Source organism: Sus scrofa, chromosome 10, assembly GCF_054392235.1.
Source record: "Sus scrofa isolate SSC_HxYL_T2T_F1_AM1 chromosome 10, Sscrofa_HxYL_maternal_Yorkshire_Landrace_v2.0, whole genome shotgun sequence".
In the NCBI taxonomy this organism is placed as follows: domain Eukaryota; kingdom Metazoa; phylum Chordata; class Mammalia; order Artiodactyla; family Suidae; genus Sus; species Sus scrofa.
Window position 1 is genome coordinate 82,104,376 of NC_139392.1, and position 19,006 is coordinate 82,123,381.

General features: G+C 38.3%; 1 protein-coding gene across 6 annotated transcripts in view; it reads right to left on the minus strand.

The window, feature by feature from the left end:
• The window catches only part of MALRD1 (MAM and LDL receptor class A domain containing 1), an 860,334-nt gene that overhangs the window by 639,825 nt on the left and 201,503 nt on the right, over positions 1–19,006 (minus strand). The window lies entirely within an intron of this gene.

Below are 19,006 nucleotides of genomic sequence, written 5' to 3' on the forward strand. Positions count from 1 at the left end.
ATGTTTCATGTCATGATAAAGGAGTAGTTTATTCTTAGGTATATACATTTGTCAATAAATGGTACGGATAAGGTTTATGCCTTTCAACACGTGTACTTTTAGCAAAGGAAAAAAAAAGAACTGAGGCCGCACTGAATTATCAAGCAAGGGATAAAATAGGCTAAATGCTATAAAAAATGATAGAATGATGATTACTATTGAAGCTGGGTGATTGGTACAAGGGGTTCATTATATGTTTGATATTATATTAATCTAAAAGTATTATAAAATCACCCATTCATTCAACAAATATTTCTTCATGCTTCTGTGCTTGTTGTTCCTAGTTCTGAAGATAGAGCCATCAATACAACCAACATTGCTATTGTCATGGAGGTTACATTCTAGTGGAGGAAGAGTAAATAAAAGAGTTAAGTAAGTTACCAATGAAAATTAAAAGATAGGGAGTTCCCATCGTAGCTCAGTGGAAACGAATCAGACTAGTATCCATGAGGATGCAGGTTCAATCCCTGGCCTCACTCAGTGGGTTAAGGATCCGGCGTTGCTGTGAGCTGTGGTGTAGGTCACAGATGCAGCTCAGATCCCGTGTTGCTGTGGCTGTGGTATAGGCCTGAGGCTACAGATCCGATTCGATCCCTAGCCTGGGAACTTCCATATGCCACAAGTACAGTCCTAAAAAGCAAAAAACAAACAAAAAAGTAAGAGATAAAGGATAACAGGTGTTCATAAGTGCTTTAAAAGATAAATGGAGAGAGGCGAAATAACTAGTAACAAGGGCCAGGGATGTAATTTTAAATAGAATGATGAAGGACTCACTGAGATGGTGATATTTGAGAAGAAAAAGATCATGAGAGGGAACAAAAAAAGAAACATCCCCAAGTGGGTGTATGTCTGGCATGTTTAAGGGGCAGCAAGGGTGGGAGGAGAACAAGTCATTAAGGACCTTTGGGCTGGTGTAAAAGCGTCAGCTCTTATTGAAAGGAGATTAGAAGCCATTGAAGGGTTTTAAACAGAGTAGTGATGTGATCTTATTTACATTTTAATAGCAATGTTCTGGCACCTGTGTTGGGAATAAATTTCAGAAGGCCAAGGTGGAAGCAGGGAGAACATTCAGATGGAAGAGAAACTAGATCAGAGAAGGTTGATTTGTACTAGTGTTGTCATTTTGCAAGTTGTGAGAAATGCTCAGATGTGGGACACTTTCTTGAGTTAAAGCTGTCAGGCTATGCTTAAAGAATTCTTTCTGAAATCACAAATGATTCCCAAATATGGCCCGGACAAATATAAAGATGTAATTACCTTTACAGGAATGGGGAAGGCTTCAGGTAGAGTAGCTCCAGGGATGCAGTCCATCCTAGGAGGATGAGGTGAAATCCTGGGGGGGTCCTAAACACCTGTCATGGGTCCCCTTAAAGGCTCAACATCAGATCTGAGAGGCTATAGGGTTTTCCAGTTCTTAAGAGTGGAACTCTTCAAGGCAAACCCAATTTATATTACGTCTTAGCCAAAAGATCCTTTCCAAAGAGGGTGGAGCCAGGGGATGTAGAATAGCATGAGGGAGAAAGGAAATCCAACCGCACTCCACAAAGGAAAGGCATGTGACTCTCAAATTTTAGACGGCAATCATTTCTTGTCCAAAATGTAATTTTAGATTCCTAGTGCATAGATAGGAAGGAGGAAGTTGGGTGGAAACATTGAGATGATAGAAACAAAAGTGTATCATAGAGAGAATTCAGAGGAATAGAAAACCAAAAAAAAAAAAAAAAAAAAAAAAAGGCAGGGAGGGAGAGTGTCACCAGGATGATAAAAGTAATTAATGCTTTTTTTTTTTCTTTTTAGGGCCACACCTGCAGAATATGAAGGTTCCCAGGCTAGGGGTCAAATTGGAGCTACAGCTGCCAGCCTATGCCACAGCCAGAGCAACACGGGATCCGATCCACATCTATGGCCTACGCCACGGCTCGCAGCAACACCAAATCCTTAACCCAGTGAGCGAGGCCAGAGATCAAACACACAACCTCATGGTTCCTAAGTCAGATTTGTTGCCGCTGCACCACACCGGAAACTCCAGTAATTACTGCTTTTGTATCATTTCATACACTTGGTGCAAAACAAAAGCTAGATGATCTTTTTTCCTAATATTCTTAGGAAAAGTTTCCCTCTGATGGTTGTTGGCTGCTGATCAGCCTTCATTTCAATCCTTCCTCAACTTCCTTTTTGGCTGAGTGTTTCCACCATAGATAGTAAAAATATCTTCTATCCCTGTCTTGTCCTGATTCTGAGTGTTGTGTTAGTACCTAATGCTTGGCGCTGCCGAAGCTATCCAGAGATAGGTGGAAGTGACAACCAGTGATGTGACAAAGACATAACCAATGACATGAGGACGTCATCAAAGGAGGGAAAGAGTGGGGTCTCTTGACCCTCATGCTGCTGAACAAACCTTGGGACTTTCTATGTCTGGATTATGCAAGATACTGATTTACATTGTTAAAGCAAACAGTGTTCTACTGTTTGTAACATAAAGCAATCCCACCCAAGCGCTTCCTCTGGACCAGTGGTTCTCAAAGTGTGACCCCCATCCTAGCAACCTTAGTCTCAACTGGGAACTTTACAGAAATACCAATTTCCAAGCCCTATCACAGTCTCTGGGGGTGGGGTCCAGCAATCTATTTGAACAAGTGGTCTAGGTGATGCTGATATACCCACCATCTAGGAATCCCTGCTCTCTACATTAATGAGCAGAAATAGATTCAATTTTTTTTTCTTTTTAGGGCAGCACCCACAGCATATAGAAGTTCCCAGGATAGGGGTCCAATCGGAGCTATAGCTGCTGGCCTATGCCACAGCCATAGCAATGCCAGATCCAAGCTGCACCTGCAACCCTCAGGCAATGCCAGATCCTTAACCCACTGAACAAGGCCAGGGATCAAACCCACATCCTCATGGATCCTAGTCGGGTTCATTAACTGCTGAGCCACAACAGGAACTCCCAATTCATTTTTTTATTCCATTCCCTAAACTCTGACTCCTAAATGCAGGTCCTATCAGGGTAGAACTGAGCATCTCTTTCAATGGAAAGATGCATGCTTACATCTTGGAAACCCCAAACAGTAAATCTATGGGAATAATCATGTAACGTTTGAAGCAACTGTGGTCTTTGCAAGAAGTTTATCCTCCAATATATAATTATTCATGAGAGAGATTGAAAATTTAGCTACTGGAGGGAGAGGGAGGCGTTAAGTCCTGCGACAGGGCCTATTACTCAACAGGCCACATCATGGCCAAAGCTAATTTCACAGCCATGGCTAATACCCTTTCTATATGCATATTTTCACCACCTCACCTATAATCCCCAAATTTGGTCCCTGCTGTTAAACTTATATATCAGTTGCTGGCAGCAGCTAAGTTTTTTAAGCATGGCCAAATCATATTTCATATACTCTGCATTTAAAACATTTGAAACTAATTTAGTGGTTATGTCTAGCATTAGATATTTTAAGTACAGCAATAAACTCTTATTAACTTCCTGACTGATGGAACATGTAATACAATTGCCACTGTGTTTTGACTGTCAAAATGATTCATTATACCCCACATAAACTTTTTTAAAAGGAAAGAGAAGGTTAGGTAAAATAATTTGAATAAAAGTTTAAACCCAAGGTCATCAAAGTGCTTGAGACTCCTTTTAGAGTTCGTTGAAATTCCGGTCCATTCTCTGAAATGATTTGAAGTCCTCTCCCAGATATACAAGCTGTCTGAAAGCAGCAACTTGCTGCCGTTCTAACTGAGCTGTTAAGCAATTATCAGTGACAGCTGTAACTCAGGGATACGCCAAGCAGGACCTGCACGCAGCCAACTTTTTAATTCTTCCAGATGACAGTTACCAGATTAATAATTCGCACAGTTCAACCAGCCCCACTTTGTACTAATGGGGCCCTGGGATGCAAAAATCCACTGCAAGCCTACTAAGTGCCAAACTCTCTGCTGCATCAATTCACATGTATCATCTCACACACATTTTTAACCACAACTTGAAGAGGAAACCTGAACCCAGAGAAGATAATGAGCTTTACCACGATTCTAGAATGAGAAATATATAAATTCAGATGCCTCTGACTCCAAAGGGCTTCTTCCTTGTACAGCACATTAGGATTTGTGTAACAGCCTTTACCTAGTCTTAAAACCCTTTTGTGGTAGGAGAAGCCTAATGTGTAAGAAATCAGGCAACTTCCATGTTTCACTGTGCATTTTAGAAAAGGACTGTCCCACTGTACACCTGTCCTCAACTAAAGCATTAAGTAGTTACATCAATCTCCAGGACCTCCCACTGCCTTCAGTGGGGGAAAGAGAGTAGAGAAAGAGTGAATAAGGAAGGATGATAGGCAAAGACCAGGCACTCGACCAACCGCTATCATGTGCCTGATCATTTACACACATGTTAACTCATTTAACATTATTTTACCCACTACCCAGTGAAGGACATATTTGTTCCAATGGTGAAGCTGAGTCTTAAATTTATAACTGTCCAGAAATTACAGGACTACTCACAGAGGTGCAATTGGGATTAAAATGTAGTTCAGCACAATCAAAAGTAATTGCTTTTCCCATTACATCTTTAAGATAAATGCACTCTCTCCACTCTCTTCCTGGAATAAAACTCTAATAGAAGAATTTCAGACCACAGGGCAAGTCCCCTACTCCTCACTGTAGGCAAATGCCTCCTTTTAGCCACCCTGGTTTTGGTCCCAATTAATACTGAAAAATATTTGACTGCATCTCTCAAAACCTTCATTTTGAGCCAAGCACTTGAAAGCTATTCTTCCTCTCTTTGCTCTTGAGCTCCGTAGTAGGGTTGTACCATCTTTGATTTCCCCTGGGCATCTTCCTGATGGATTCACTGTGAACTAAGGATTGAAAAGAGGAAAAAAGCCAACTGAAGAAGTTTACAGAGTTAAAGTAAAGGCAACGTCCCTTACAACAAATACATTTTATTTAAAATGCAAATATCCATTCTAGATTGACTGATTTTAAATACTGCATAGGCATTTTCACTAAGAAACTGCTGGTTTATAATTACTTTGTTCAGTTACCAAACAGGAATTTTTCAAAACTAAGATGCATTAAAGGGCCTACTTTATATAATAGATGAGAAAAATTTTTATTGCAATGTTTTCCCCATTTTAATGAGAATATTAGCAATTCTCAATGCCGTATTTATCAGTGCACATTTATCAAAACAGAGAAGGTTTAGATTTCCACATACAGTTAATCTGTGATGATTATCAAATGTATTCTAATTGATTTAATGCCCATTAAAAATCTATTTTAAAACACCCAGACATGAAATAAATGATCAGTCATCTAGCACAACCAGAAAAATCACATTACTAAGTTATTCGAAGTGAAACTGTATCTTGGCAAAATCTTTAGACCATCTCTGAGAATTAGATAAATAATGAAGAAAAGTCAAAGTTTTAAATGGATTTTCATGATCAATTGATATTATGCAAGTAGCCATTAATGGTTACTAGAAATACTAAAATACTAAAAATCAGGACTGTTCCACTAAAAATATGAAGATTATTCATTTTCAGTTTATTTGTTAGGCCAACTACTTTTCTAGAACTCTAATATGCTAAGAAATGAATCTTGACTAGCCTGAAGATATTTCAGGAAGCAAAATGAATGAATTTACTGCTCATGAAAAAAAAAGTCACACAAAGCTTAACAGAATAAACATATATAAAAATAAACTATATAGCTATAGCCACATATCAGAGGGAAAGGGAGAGACTATAAGAGCATACAATCTGGAAAGACAACAAAGATTTGGCATCTATGACAATATGAGCTTGAAATCATACTAAATATATTTTCCAATCATAATCTCATGAAACTAGAAATCAACTATAGGAGCAAATATGAAAAAATAAAAATTGTGTGGAAATTTAATAACTCACATTGGAACAAAAAAAATCAAAGAAAAAAATCAAAACGAAAATTTTAAAATGTCTTAAAATAAATGAGGATGAAAATACATTATTCCAAAACCTATACAATGTTGCTCTAAGAGGGAAATTTATAGCAATGAACACCTATAATTTGAAAACAAGTATCCAAAACAAACCTAACATCACACCTCAAGAAACTATAAAAGAACCCATACACCTCCAGCCAAAGGAGGCAAGAGCATGTGATGCAGAAAAGGCAGTCCCTTCAATAAGTGGTGCTGGAAAAACTGGAGAGCTACGTGTAAGAGAATAAAATCAGAATATTTTTAAACATCCTACACAAAAATAAACTCAAAATGGAGTAAAACCTAAATATAAGAGCAGATACTATAAAACTCTCAGAGGAAAACATAGGCCAAATACACTCCAACATAAACCACAGCAATATCTTCTCAGATCCACCTCCTAGAGTCATGACAATAAAAACAAACAAATGGGACCTAATTAAACTTTAAAGTCTCTGCACAGCAGAGGAAACCCTAAACAAAATGAAAAGACAACCCACAGAATGGGAGAAAATATTTGCAAATGAATCCACTGACAAGGGATTAATCTCCAAAATTTATAAATACTTCCTGCAGCTCAATACCAAAAACAACCCACTCCATCAAAAACTAGAAGATCTAAACAGACAATTCTCCAAAGAAGACATACTGATGGCCAAAAAACACATGAAACAATGTTCAACATCACTAGTTATTAGAGAAATGCAAACCAAAACCACTATGAGGTACCACCTTACACCAGCCAGAATAGCTGTCATCAAAAAGTCTACAAACAATAAATGCTGGAGAGCATGTAGAGAAAAGGGAACCCTGTAACACTGTTGGTGGGAATGTAAACTGGAGCAAGCACTGTGGAAAACAGTATGGAGATTCCTCAGAAAACTAAACACAGAATTACCATTTGATCCAGCAATCCCACTCCTGGGCATCTATCCAGAGAAAACCATGACTTGAAAAGACATATGTACTCCAATGTTCATTGCAGCACTCTCTACAATAGTCAAGACATGGAAACAACCTTAATGTCCATCGACAGAGGAGTGGATCAAGAAGATGTGGTACAGGAGTTCCCATCGTGGCTCAGTGGTTAACAAATCCGACTAGGAATCATGAGGTTGTGGGTTTGATCCCTGGCCCTGCTCAGTGGGTTAAGGATCCAGCATGGCATGAGCTATGGGGTAGGCTGCAGACGAGGCTAGGATCCTGCATTGCTGTGGCTCTGGTGTAGGCTGGCGGCTACAGCTCCAATTGGACCCCTAGCCTGGGAACCTCCATATGCCGTGGATGCGGCCCTAGAAAGAGCCAAAAAAAAGAAGAAGATGTGCTACATATACACAATGGAATATTAGCCATTAAAAGGAAAGAAATAACAGCATTTGCAGCAGCATGGATGGACCTAGAAATTACCATCTTAAATAAAGTCAGTCAGACAGTGAGACACCAACATCAAATGCTTTCACTTACATGTGGAATCTAACAAAAGGATACAATGAACTTCTTTGCAGAACAGAGTCACAGACTTTGAAAAACTTATGGTTTCCAAATGAGACAGGTTGGGGGGGGTGGGAGATGGGCTGGGGGTTTGGGATGGAAATGCTATAAAATTGGGTTGTGGGGGAGTTCCCATCGTGGCGCAGTGGTTAACGAATCCGACTAGGAACCATGAGGTTGCGGGTTCGGTCCCTGCCCTTGCACAGTGGGTTAACGATTCGGCGTTGCCGTGAGCTGTGGTGTAGGTTGCAGACGAGGCTCGGATCCCGCGTTGCTGTGGCTCTGGTGTAGGCGGGTGGCTACCGCTCCGATTCAACCCCTAGCCTGGGAACCTCCATATGCCGCGGGAGCGGCCCAAGAAATAGCAACAACAACAACAAAAAAGACAAAAAGACAAAAAAAAAAAAAAAATTGGGTTGTGATCACCATTGTACAACTATAAACAATAAAATTCATTGAGTTTAAAAAAAAAAACACACAGTAGTCAAAATGGCAATGTTACAAAATCTACACACTGTTTATGTATTTTACCCAAATAAAATGTTCTCAGATTTTTGGAAAATAAAAAATTTAGAAGCCGCCTTTTAGGATCCTTAAAAAAAAAAAAAAAAAAACTATAAAAGAAGACACTAAGCCCAATTATAGCAAAAGGAAAAAAACAGTAAATATTACAAGAGAAATAAATGAAAGAGAATAGGAAAAACTTAGACCAGATTAAAAAAAAAATGAAGAGTTGGTTCGCCAAAGATAAACTTGACAAATATTTAGCCAGACTTACCAATGAAAAGATATCTCATATAAATAAAATTATAAATGAAAGAGAAGATAGCACATAAATACAAAGATCATAAATACAACTACTATGAACAAAACAGAAGGCCTCGCACTTCCTGATTTCAAACCATATTGAAAAGCTATAGCAATCAAAATACTATGGTACTGGTATAACAAATATAAACCAATGCCACAGAATCAAGAACTCAGTAATAAACCAACATATATTTGGACAATTATATATAGGCAACTCTATTTTCAACAATTGATATGAAAGTCAAGTGTATTCAATGTGTAAAAGATAATCTCTCCAGTAAATGATTTTGGGAAAACTGAATATCTACATGTAAAAAAAATAAAACTGGACCTCAATCTTATACCACTCACAAATATTAATTCAAAATGGATTAAGGGCTTAAATGTAAAACATAAAACTATCAACAACCTAGAAGAAAACATATGAAAAAAGCTCCTTGATATTGGTGTAGTCAATGATTCTCTGGTAATGACACCAAAAGCACAAACAAAAAGCAAAAAGCAATAAATGAGGTTACATCAAACTAAAACCTCTTTCACAATAAACAAACATAAATGGGAACCTGTAGAATGGGAGAAAATATTTGCAAACTATATATCTGATAAGGGATTATGACCCAAAATATATGAGGAATAAATACAACTCAATAGAAAAAAAAAATATGTAATTCAACTTTAAAAATGGGCAAAGTACCTGAACAGAATTTTTTCCAAAGAAGACATACAAATGGCCTACAGGTACATAAAAAGATGCTCAACATTACTGATTTTCAGAGAAATGTGAATCAAAACCACAATGAGATTATCTCACACCTGTTATAAAGGCTATTACCAAAAAGACAAGAAATAAGAGTTGGTGAGGATGTGGTCAAAAGGGAACCCAGAACCCTGTGCACTGCTGGTTGGACTATAAACAGATGCTTCCACTATAGAAAACAACATGGATATTCTTCAAAAAGGTTTAAAAAAAAAAAGGCATAAAAAAGGCTTTTATCATCTAGAAATCCCACTTGCGAGTATTTATGTAAAGGAAATAAAAATATTGTCTCTAAGAGATCTATGCATCTGCAATGAGGTGTTATTCATAATAGCCAAGACATGGAAACAACCTAGGTATCCATAGGTAGATAATGGATAAAGACACAAACACACAATGAAATATTACTCACCCAATAGAAAGGAGGAACTTCTGCCATTTGCATCAACATGGGTAAAACTTAAGGTCATTATGCTAAGTTAAATAATTCAGAAAAATAATTTGGGGATCTCAAACAAGGAATCTAAAAATCTGAACTCACGGAAAAAGACGGTGGGACCTATGGGTGAAAGTGGTCAAAAGATAGAAACTTCCAGTTGTAAGATGAATCATTTCTGGGGATTTATTGCACACCATGGGGACAACAGTTTACAATACAGGATCATATGCTTGAAATTTGTTAAGAGAATAAATCTTTAAAATTCTCATTATACTCAACAACAAAAGCACCCAGAGACAGACACACATATATGCAATATAACTACATGGTGATTTTTAACTTAACAAAATAATTTTTCATAATACCGTAAGTATTAAAAGGGTCCACAAATCTTCAGAGCTTAAAAAAAAAAAATAATAATAATAATATATACACAAAGAATTGAGGGCCAGAAAGATGAGACATTTCGACCAGACCCTTAGAAGGTAAAAGCAATTGTTACAAGTGCTCTGGAATTATGAAGTAACAATTTTGAACCTAGAATTCTTTGTAACACTAAACACTCCATCAAAGGTAAGGGAATAAGGATACCTTCAAACAAACAAGGTCAGGAAAACTTTGCTTCCCAAGCAAACTTTCTCAAGAAATTGATGTGATTACATTGAGAGGAATGTTACAGCTGGGTTATAAACTAGGCCATATAAAAAATAAAAGCAAGTATCTTTCAAGAAAAAACTGTACATAAAAGCAAATATTATCATTGAATTCAACGTAGTTCACTTGTCAACAAAATTTACAAACTATCAATATTCTATTATCAGAGGGTTAGGACAGGGAAATGCTTTTTAAAATTACAGTCCTTATGGCACTACTTGACTTTTAAATTACATTCAGCTATTTATTCAATTAAAATGTTTTAATTTAAATAAAAGAAAACAACATGAACTTAAATGCTTAAAGTTCTTCCCAAGGTTTTCATTTCATTTCAAATGAGTTTAATTTTGTGCCTCTAAAATGAGAAGCTGAGCCAAATTATCTCTATGTTCTCTCCCAATTCTGCTGTTTATTCTATGAGTCTATGTGTCCACAGACACAATTTATTTCATTCTGCTCGTGGAGAGGAATTATGAATGTTTAAAAAAAATAAAGCATTGAATTGCCTTTTTTTTTTTTTTTTTTTGAGCTCATTCCCAGAGTTCAAAAAAGTGATTGGGTTTTCAAGACCCATCTAGGCATCACCCTTGACTGTTATGGGCATAATTTGGCAAACCTTCATCTCTGCATTCCCACCTTTAAGCAGCAGCGTGTCCTTAAAAACTGATGTATGATTTCAGGGTAGAATGATCTTTTAAGAAGGAGATGGCTCCCTGGGATACTAAGTAGTTCCCATTTTCTGCCCCTGCCTGTATTTTCCAAATGGCTTTAAAAGACATTTTTCTTTTTTCTGAATTTATAGAGTTCTATTTTTTAAAATGAATTTTGCACTAAAACTAATGCGATAGAGAGAGCCCTGACTGTTTTAACAAGGTGAATTCCAAAATCAAGTCCAATTTGCTTTTTCCCATTAAAGGTCAGATTTACAAAATGTCTCTCAAAGGCACAGATCTGCTTGTCAGCTTTATCAAATAAGATCAAAATGTATTGATTTAATCATCTCTACTGGTAACCCAGAGACACAGTATAGGCCCTACCAGGAAGATTAGCTAATGCTACGTCACATTCTCCTACCAGATACTAAACTGAAAATGCAGAACCAATTTGGTATAGTTACGCATAAATTCTTTTATGGTACCCAAGCTTCAAGTTTGTCATGCAGAGCATCTTAGAACTCAAGAGCAATTATATCTGAACCTTTCCAGTAAGACAATGAATGCAGTATTATAGACAAGATCTGATTTTTGCCATATTGTTTATGGCTAAATCAACCTATTTTAACCTAATGGAGAAGTCAGCATTTTTTTTCTCTCAAAATAGAAATGATTAAAACACAATGGAACTGGAGTTCTCTGGTGGTGCAGCAGGTTAACGCTCCAGCATTGTCACTGCAGTGGCTCTGGTTGCTGCTATGGCTCAGGTTCAACCTCTGGCCCAGGAACTTCCACATGCTATTTTAAGACAAGGTGAGAAGTACTATATCATATTTAAAATATTTTCAGGAGTTCCCATTGTGGCACAGTGGCTAATGAATCTGACTAGGAACCATGAGGTTGCAGGTTCGATCCCTGGCCCCGCTCAGTGGGTTAAGGATCCGGTGTTACCGTGAGCTGTGGTATAGGCTGCAGACGCAGCTCAGATCTGGCGTTGCTCTGGCATAGGCCAGTGGCTACAGCTCTAATTAGACCCCTAGCCTGGGAACCTCCATGTGCAGTGAGTGCGGCCCTAGAAAAGACAAAACTCAAGTATTTTCAGCCTTTAACAGAAATTCCAACAACTAGAAAAAATGGAAAAGCTAACAGCTAATATTGAAGTATTTGAGTATCTTTTTGGTAATGTTTCATGTTTAGTGAGCCTTGATAGGCTAAACTCTCCACAAGGTTAGGAAGGATTGCTAGTATAGTTCTCCTTCAAAATTCATCACTGCCCACTTTCTTCCCTAGCATGCTAAGCAAAGCAAGATGTGAGATTTGACGCTTGAGTGTTCATCAGCTCTGAAAGCTGGGCCGTGCAATACCTGTTCAACTAAAACAAAAATCTGATTAAAATTTTTTATTTTTAAAATAAGTTATTACTTAGACAGCTGGAAGGTCCAGTTCAGAGCGTGAAGTACTGTCACAGGACTAAGTTTGCTTCTCTCAGCTGTCTTTCCCTGGATTGGCTTCATTCTCAGATTTTATCATTGGCTGAGAGAGTCAGTTAGGCATCCTTCTTGATGTCAGGGGGCCGAATGGAACAATGAAAGCACATGCATTTCTCCTCCAGCGGTCCCAGCAGACATGCCCTTGACTCTGATTGCTTTCAAGTGCAACATTAAACCAATCCCTTTGGCTAGTAAAACACGGTGCCCAGAGGCACCAAGTCAGAGTTACCTCAGCAGAATCTCTGCCCCAGGTTCCTACTCATATTGGACCTTTGATCTCATTTCCTAACACAGAGCTCCTAAAATCTTTGTCATTTCCTGAGTGACAGGCATGTCTGATACAGAGCTCCTGAATCTCTTGGAATTTCCTTGGTGTTGGAAACAACTTTTGTTCCAATGAGGTGACTGCCGGTGGGTTGTTGGAAGGGTGCTGGTCATTAGAAAAATCAAGCCCTACTCCCCATTTCTAGAATGGAGAGAGGGGCAAGAGATTGAGTTCATAACTGATCATGCCCACATAATGAAATCTCCATAAAAATACCCACAGTGTGGAGTTCAGAGACCTGTCAGTTTAGGAAACAAATCCTCACACCAGGAGGTGGTACACCCAACACCACGGGCAGGGACAGAAGTTCCCGTGTTCAGAAACTTTATAGACCTTAGCTTAGGTATCTCTTCATATGGCTAGTCATCTGAATCCTTCATTATAATGAATGGATCAACTAAGTACTTCCTTGAGTCCCATGAGCTGTTCTATAAAATTATCAAACACAAGGTTCCCAAGACCTCCAATTTGTAGCCACTTGGTCAGAAGTAAAGTGACAGCCTGAGACTTCAGTAAGCATCCAAAGTGGGGGGTAGTCCTGTGACACTAAGCCCTTATCTTGTGGAATTTGACACTAAGTCCAATAGATAGTGTCAGAAATGAATTGAGTCGTAGGACACCCCACTGTTACTGGAAAATTAGATGATGTGAGAAAAAGACAACCCACACATTTGGTGACCAGAAGTACTGCAAGTAAAGGAAAATGCAGTTAACACAGTGAGATTTCTTTTTTCCTAGATGAGAGGAATATATGGGTCTCCAGAAGAAAATAAGAGTATTCCTCCCTGAGAAAAATAGATATTCAATGGCAAAAACCATATATTGCTGATTCATTAACATGGAACTCACAGCCAACAGATGATTCATTGACACTAAAACTCATGCCTCATCTAAGATACATATTTTTTCCACATCACATCACTGCCTTCTTGCACTCGGGTCCAGCAGGCACTGCCTCAGCACTAGGCTTGAGGACCATTTTAAACAATGGTGTCACCAATGAAAGGCACAAAAATATGGAAAACTCACATTTTCCATAGCAGCTCTGCCACTTTGCATTTCCACTGACAGTATACAAGGGTTCCCCTTTCCTCATCTCCTTGCCAACATGTGTTGTCTTTCTTTCTAACAGTCATCCTAACAGGTGTGGTTTTCATTTGCACTTCCCTCGTGATTAGTGACACTGAGTAAAACATGGTGCTAAACAGACCATGAAAAAGGATATTTGTTCCCAGTACAGGAGCTGAAATAAGAAGGCAGAACATCACCTGTTTGACTTCAGTTAAGAACATGAGCTTTAGGCAACTCCAATATTTCACCATTCTGCATTTGCATAAATGAGGACAAAGACACAGTATTGTTTTCAGAGTTACAAATAAAACTTTAGCAAGTAGTCCAACTTGCAAATACAGTATCTGTGAATCATGAAGATTTACTGTACTTCCTATCTGTGATTTTTTTTTGAATCCTTTAACATTTTATCAAGTCCTTGTTTTATTATCTACCATAAAGGCCTATATTTTATTTGCTCTAAATTTATTTTTCTCAAAGTTATATATTCCTTTCTATTATTTTAAGGTTGAACAAAACATTTTTCATTATTTCATATTCCAACTCCACTTTGAGACTACAAAAATGTCTATCATGTTTATTAACACATGACATATTGTCTTACTCCAACAGATACCATTTGCTCTGTTTCTGTATTATTAGTTCATCTCATGCTGCAAATTAGACATTGGTTGGAATTTTTAGGCTTCTCTAAGTGGCAGCTTCTTGTTGCTTGAGGCTAAAGTTGAGATTTGCATATTATATCTACAGATTGAAAACTAAGCTGGAATTGAAAGTTGATTTGGGAGGAACTTCTGCAATACTATTTCTTCTAAATCCAGATTGAAGACAGAATCAATAGATACCTGAAACTAGAAATGTAAGGCAAAATACAAACTCGAATATTTCAATCCTCTCTGTAATAAAGATATTTTTCTTTATAGCCACCCCTGCAGCATATGGAAGCTCCCCAGGCTGGGGACCAAATCAGAGCTGCAGCTGTAGATCTATGCCATAGCTTACAGCAATGCCAGATCCTTAACCCACATCCTCACAGACACATGTCAGGTTCCCAACCCACTGAGCCAATGTTGGAACTCCTAGATATTTTTTTTTTCTTAACTTTACATTTAGGACTAGGAATTGTCAAACTATTAGAACTTTTGAACTGAGTTCCCGAATCCATCTTAACACCTGCCATTTTCCAAATGCCTATGTCTATTAGGAATGGGGTGGAGGAGGAAATATTTAATATCTTAATTTTCAGTAAAATAACATAATTAAAAAACATTCTACCATTCCTTTTACAAAACTATTTATAGAAGATTAAAATAATTACTTGGCATACAATCTAGATTATACTTGGAAATATTTAAGCGATGGAAAGAATCTTTTGGCTGAAATGGTATTAACCAAATTTTTTGAATTTTCTTCATAACTCCTGATTTCTTTTATCCTTTCTCCCTCTCAGTGATTTTTTTTTTTTTTCATCACGGTGTCATTTCACTTCCCACTTATCGAAACCAATTTTTTTGTGTGTGTCTTGTCTTTTTAGAACCACACCCACAGCATATGGAGGTTCCCAGGCTAGGGGTCCAATCGGAGCTGTGGCTGCCAGCCTACGCCACAGTCGAAACCAACTTTTATCACCAAGAAGCAGCAGCAGATCAAAGTTCAAATTTATGTTGCTTTATCTTTGTTCCTTGCATCTGAACCTTGGCCTAATAATCCACATTACTAACTATAACCACAGGGAAGATCAAAATGAGGATAAGGGTTGAGTTGATGTTATAAAAGAATCAAAAGCATTGAGAGTGACTTTCATTTTCAAGTCATCAGTCTGTAGGTGGTTCTTATTCAAGTCGCAGTTGACTAGTTTTTAAACTTGGATATCCTGTTTGCCTGTCTTACATGTGCGGAAACTGTTCTTTTAGCTGTCGAAAATTCAATCCAATCTTGAGAAAATTATTATGGAAATTACTAGATTTTAATATTTGTAGTGGGAAATGAGCTAAATTAGGTAAGAATGTATGCTATGAGATACCACCTCACACCAGTCAGAATGGCCATCATTAATAAATCCACAAATAACAAGTGCTGGAGGGGCTGTGGAGAAAAGGGAACCCTCCTGCACTGATGGTGGGAATTAAACTGGTACAGCCACTATGGAGAACAGTTTGGAGATACCTTAGAAATCTATACATCGAACTTCCATATGACCCCACAATCCCACTCTTGGACATGTATTTCTGGGCAAAACTCTACTTAAAAGAGACACATGCACCCGCATGTTCATTACAGCACTATTCACAATAGCCAGGACATGGAAACAACCCAAATGTCCAACAACAGAGGATTGGATTCGGAAAGATGTGGTATAGATACACAATGGAATACTACTCAGCCATAAAAAAGAATGACATAATGCCATTTGCAACAACATGGATGGAACTAGAGAATCTCATACTGAGTGAAATGAGCCAGAAAGACAAAGGCAAATACCATATGATATCACTTATAACTAGAATCTAATATCCAGCACAAATGAACATCTCCTCAGAAAAGAAAATCATGGACTTGGAGAAAAGACTTGTGGCTGCCTGATGGGAGGGGGAGGGAGTGGGAGGGATTGGGGAGCTTGGGCTTATCAGACACAACTTAGAACAGATTTACAAGGAGATCCTGCTGAGTAGCATTGAGAACTTTGTCTAGATACTCATGTTGCAACAGAACAAAGGGTGGGGAAAAAAAATGTAATTGTAATGTATACATGTAAGGATGACTTGATCCCCTTGCTGTACAATGGGAAAATAAAAAATAAATAAAATAAAAACTATAATACTAAAAAAAAAAAGGTATGCTAGTGCAAATTAGCTATTACATAAAAGCCCTCAAACTTTAAAGGGTAGTATCACAAGGACAGAAATCCAAAAGAAGTCATCCACTCATCTTTAAACTCTCACATCCATGGTTATAGAATTACTCATATACTTACCTGTTCTCTTTACATCTGGTTGTTTCTTGAACCCCACTACTTACTTATGGGTTCAAGGTCCTGCTTATTTAAGTGCGGTCCTTACTAGCACTTTTAGCAATTATTTGGAATTAAAAAAAAAAAAAACACAGTCCCATGCTCTGCTTAATTTATTTTTCCCCCTCACTTTTTAAACGATATGCTAGTTGAGTTTTGAGGTTTTGGTTCCTACTTCCCAAAGTGTTGCTCCTGTTGGGAGATGTCTGTTATCAGTATCATTGTCATTTTTAAAAAATTCTTTTCTAATTGTTCTAAGTTTTCTCAAGTTTCTAGTGTTTTTTGTTTTGCCTTTTTGTCTTTTCTAGGGCCACACCCGTGGCACATGGAGGTTCCCAGGCTAGAGATCTAATCAGAGCTGCAGCTGCCAGACTACACCAGAGCCACAGCAACATGGGATCCAAGCCGCGTCTGCGACTTACACCATAGCTCATGGCAATGCTGGATCCTTGACCCACTGAGCGAGGCCAGGGATTGAACCCGTAACCTCAGAGTTACCAGTCAGATTGTTAACCACTGAGCCATGACGGGAACTCCCAAGTCTCTAGTATTTTATTGCAGCTTATCTGGGTAGGATTTAATTTATTTATCTTAAGAATCAGTGAGTGTCTTCAGTTTAGACTTGTTTTTAATTTTATTGGAGTATAGCTGACTCAACAAAGTTGTGTTAGTTTCAGGTGTACAGCAAAGTCAATAAGTTACACATACCCTTCCTTGATTCTTTTCCCATATAGGTTATTACGGAGTATTGAATGGGTTTCCCTGTGCTATACAGTCGGTCCCTGTTACTTATTTTAAATGTGATAATGTATATATAAAATACACATTAATCCAAACCTCTTAATTTTATCCCTCTCCACCATATTTCCCGTCTGATAATCCCAAATTTGACTTTGAAATCTTTGAGTCTATTTCTATTCTGTAAATAAGTTCTTTTGTATCATTTTCAGTAGATTCCACATACGGTGATGTTGTACGATATTTGTCTTCCACTAATGTCACCCAGTATTATAATCTCTAGGTCCATCCATGTTGCTGCAAACGACATTTCATTCTTTTTATGTCTGAGTAATATTCCATTATATATATGCATCGCATCCTTATCCATTCCTTGGTTGGTGGCCATTTAGGTCACTTTCATGTCTTGGCTATTTTAAATAGTGATGCAGGAATTCCCATCATGGTTCTGTGCACATGAATCTGACTAGTGTCCATAAGGATGCAGGTTCGAGTCCTAGCTTTGCTCAGTGGGTTAAAGATCCAGCATTGCCATGAGCTATGGCATAGGTTACAGATCCTACACCACAACGTGGCTCAGATCCTGCGTTGCTGTGGTGTAGGCTAGCAGCTATAGCTCTGATTCGACCCCTAGGCTTGGAATCTCCATATGCCGTGGGTATGCCCCCCGCCCCCCCAAAAAAGTGACACAGTGAACTTATCTTTTCGAGTTATAGTTTCCTCTAGATGTATGTCCAGCAATGGGATTGCTGGTTCATATGGGAGTTTTGTATTAGTTTTGTTGTTTTGTCTTTCATCTTTTTAGGGCCGCACCTGCAGCATATGGACGTTCCCAGCCTAGGGGTCAAATCAGAGCTGTAGCTGCCAGACTACACCACAGCAACACCAGATCCAAGCCGCGTCTGCGAACTACACCACAGCTCATGGCATCGCGGGATCATTAACCCACTAGTGAGGCCAGGGATAGAACCCAAAACCTCATCGTTCGTAGTTAGATTCGTTTCCGCTGTGCCACAAGGGCAACTCCTATGCTAGTTTTTGAAGGAACCTCCATACTGTTCTCCATAGTGATTATTCCAATTTACACTCCCACCAATGGTGTAGGAGGGTTTGCTTTGCTCCACACCCTCTCCAGTATTTACTGTTTATAGACTTTATAATGATGGCCATTCTGATTCGTGTGAGGTGATAACCTCATTATAGTTTTTGATTTGAATTTCTCTAATCATTAACGATGTTGAACATCTTTTCATGTGCTTTTGATCATGTCTTCTTTGGAGAAATGTCTATTTAGATCTTCCGCCCATTTTCTTATTGTTTTTTGTTTTGTTGTCTTTTTAGGGCCACAACCGAGGCATATGGACATTCCAAGGCTAGGGGTCAAAATTGGAAGTGTAGCTGCTGGCCTACACCACAGCCACGCTAGATCTGAGCAGCACCTGTGACCTTCACCACAGTTCATGGCAACGCCAGATCCTTAACCCACTGCCCAAGGCCAGGGATGGAACCTACATCCTCATGGATACTAGTCAGGTTCATTATTGCTGAGCCACGA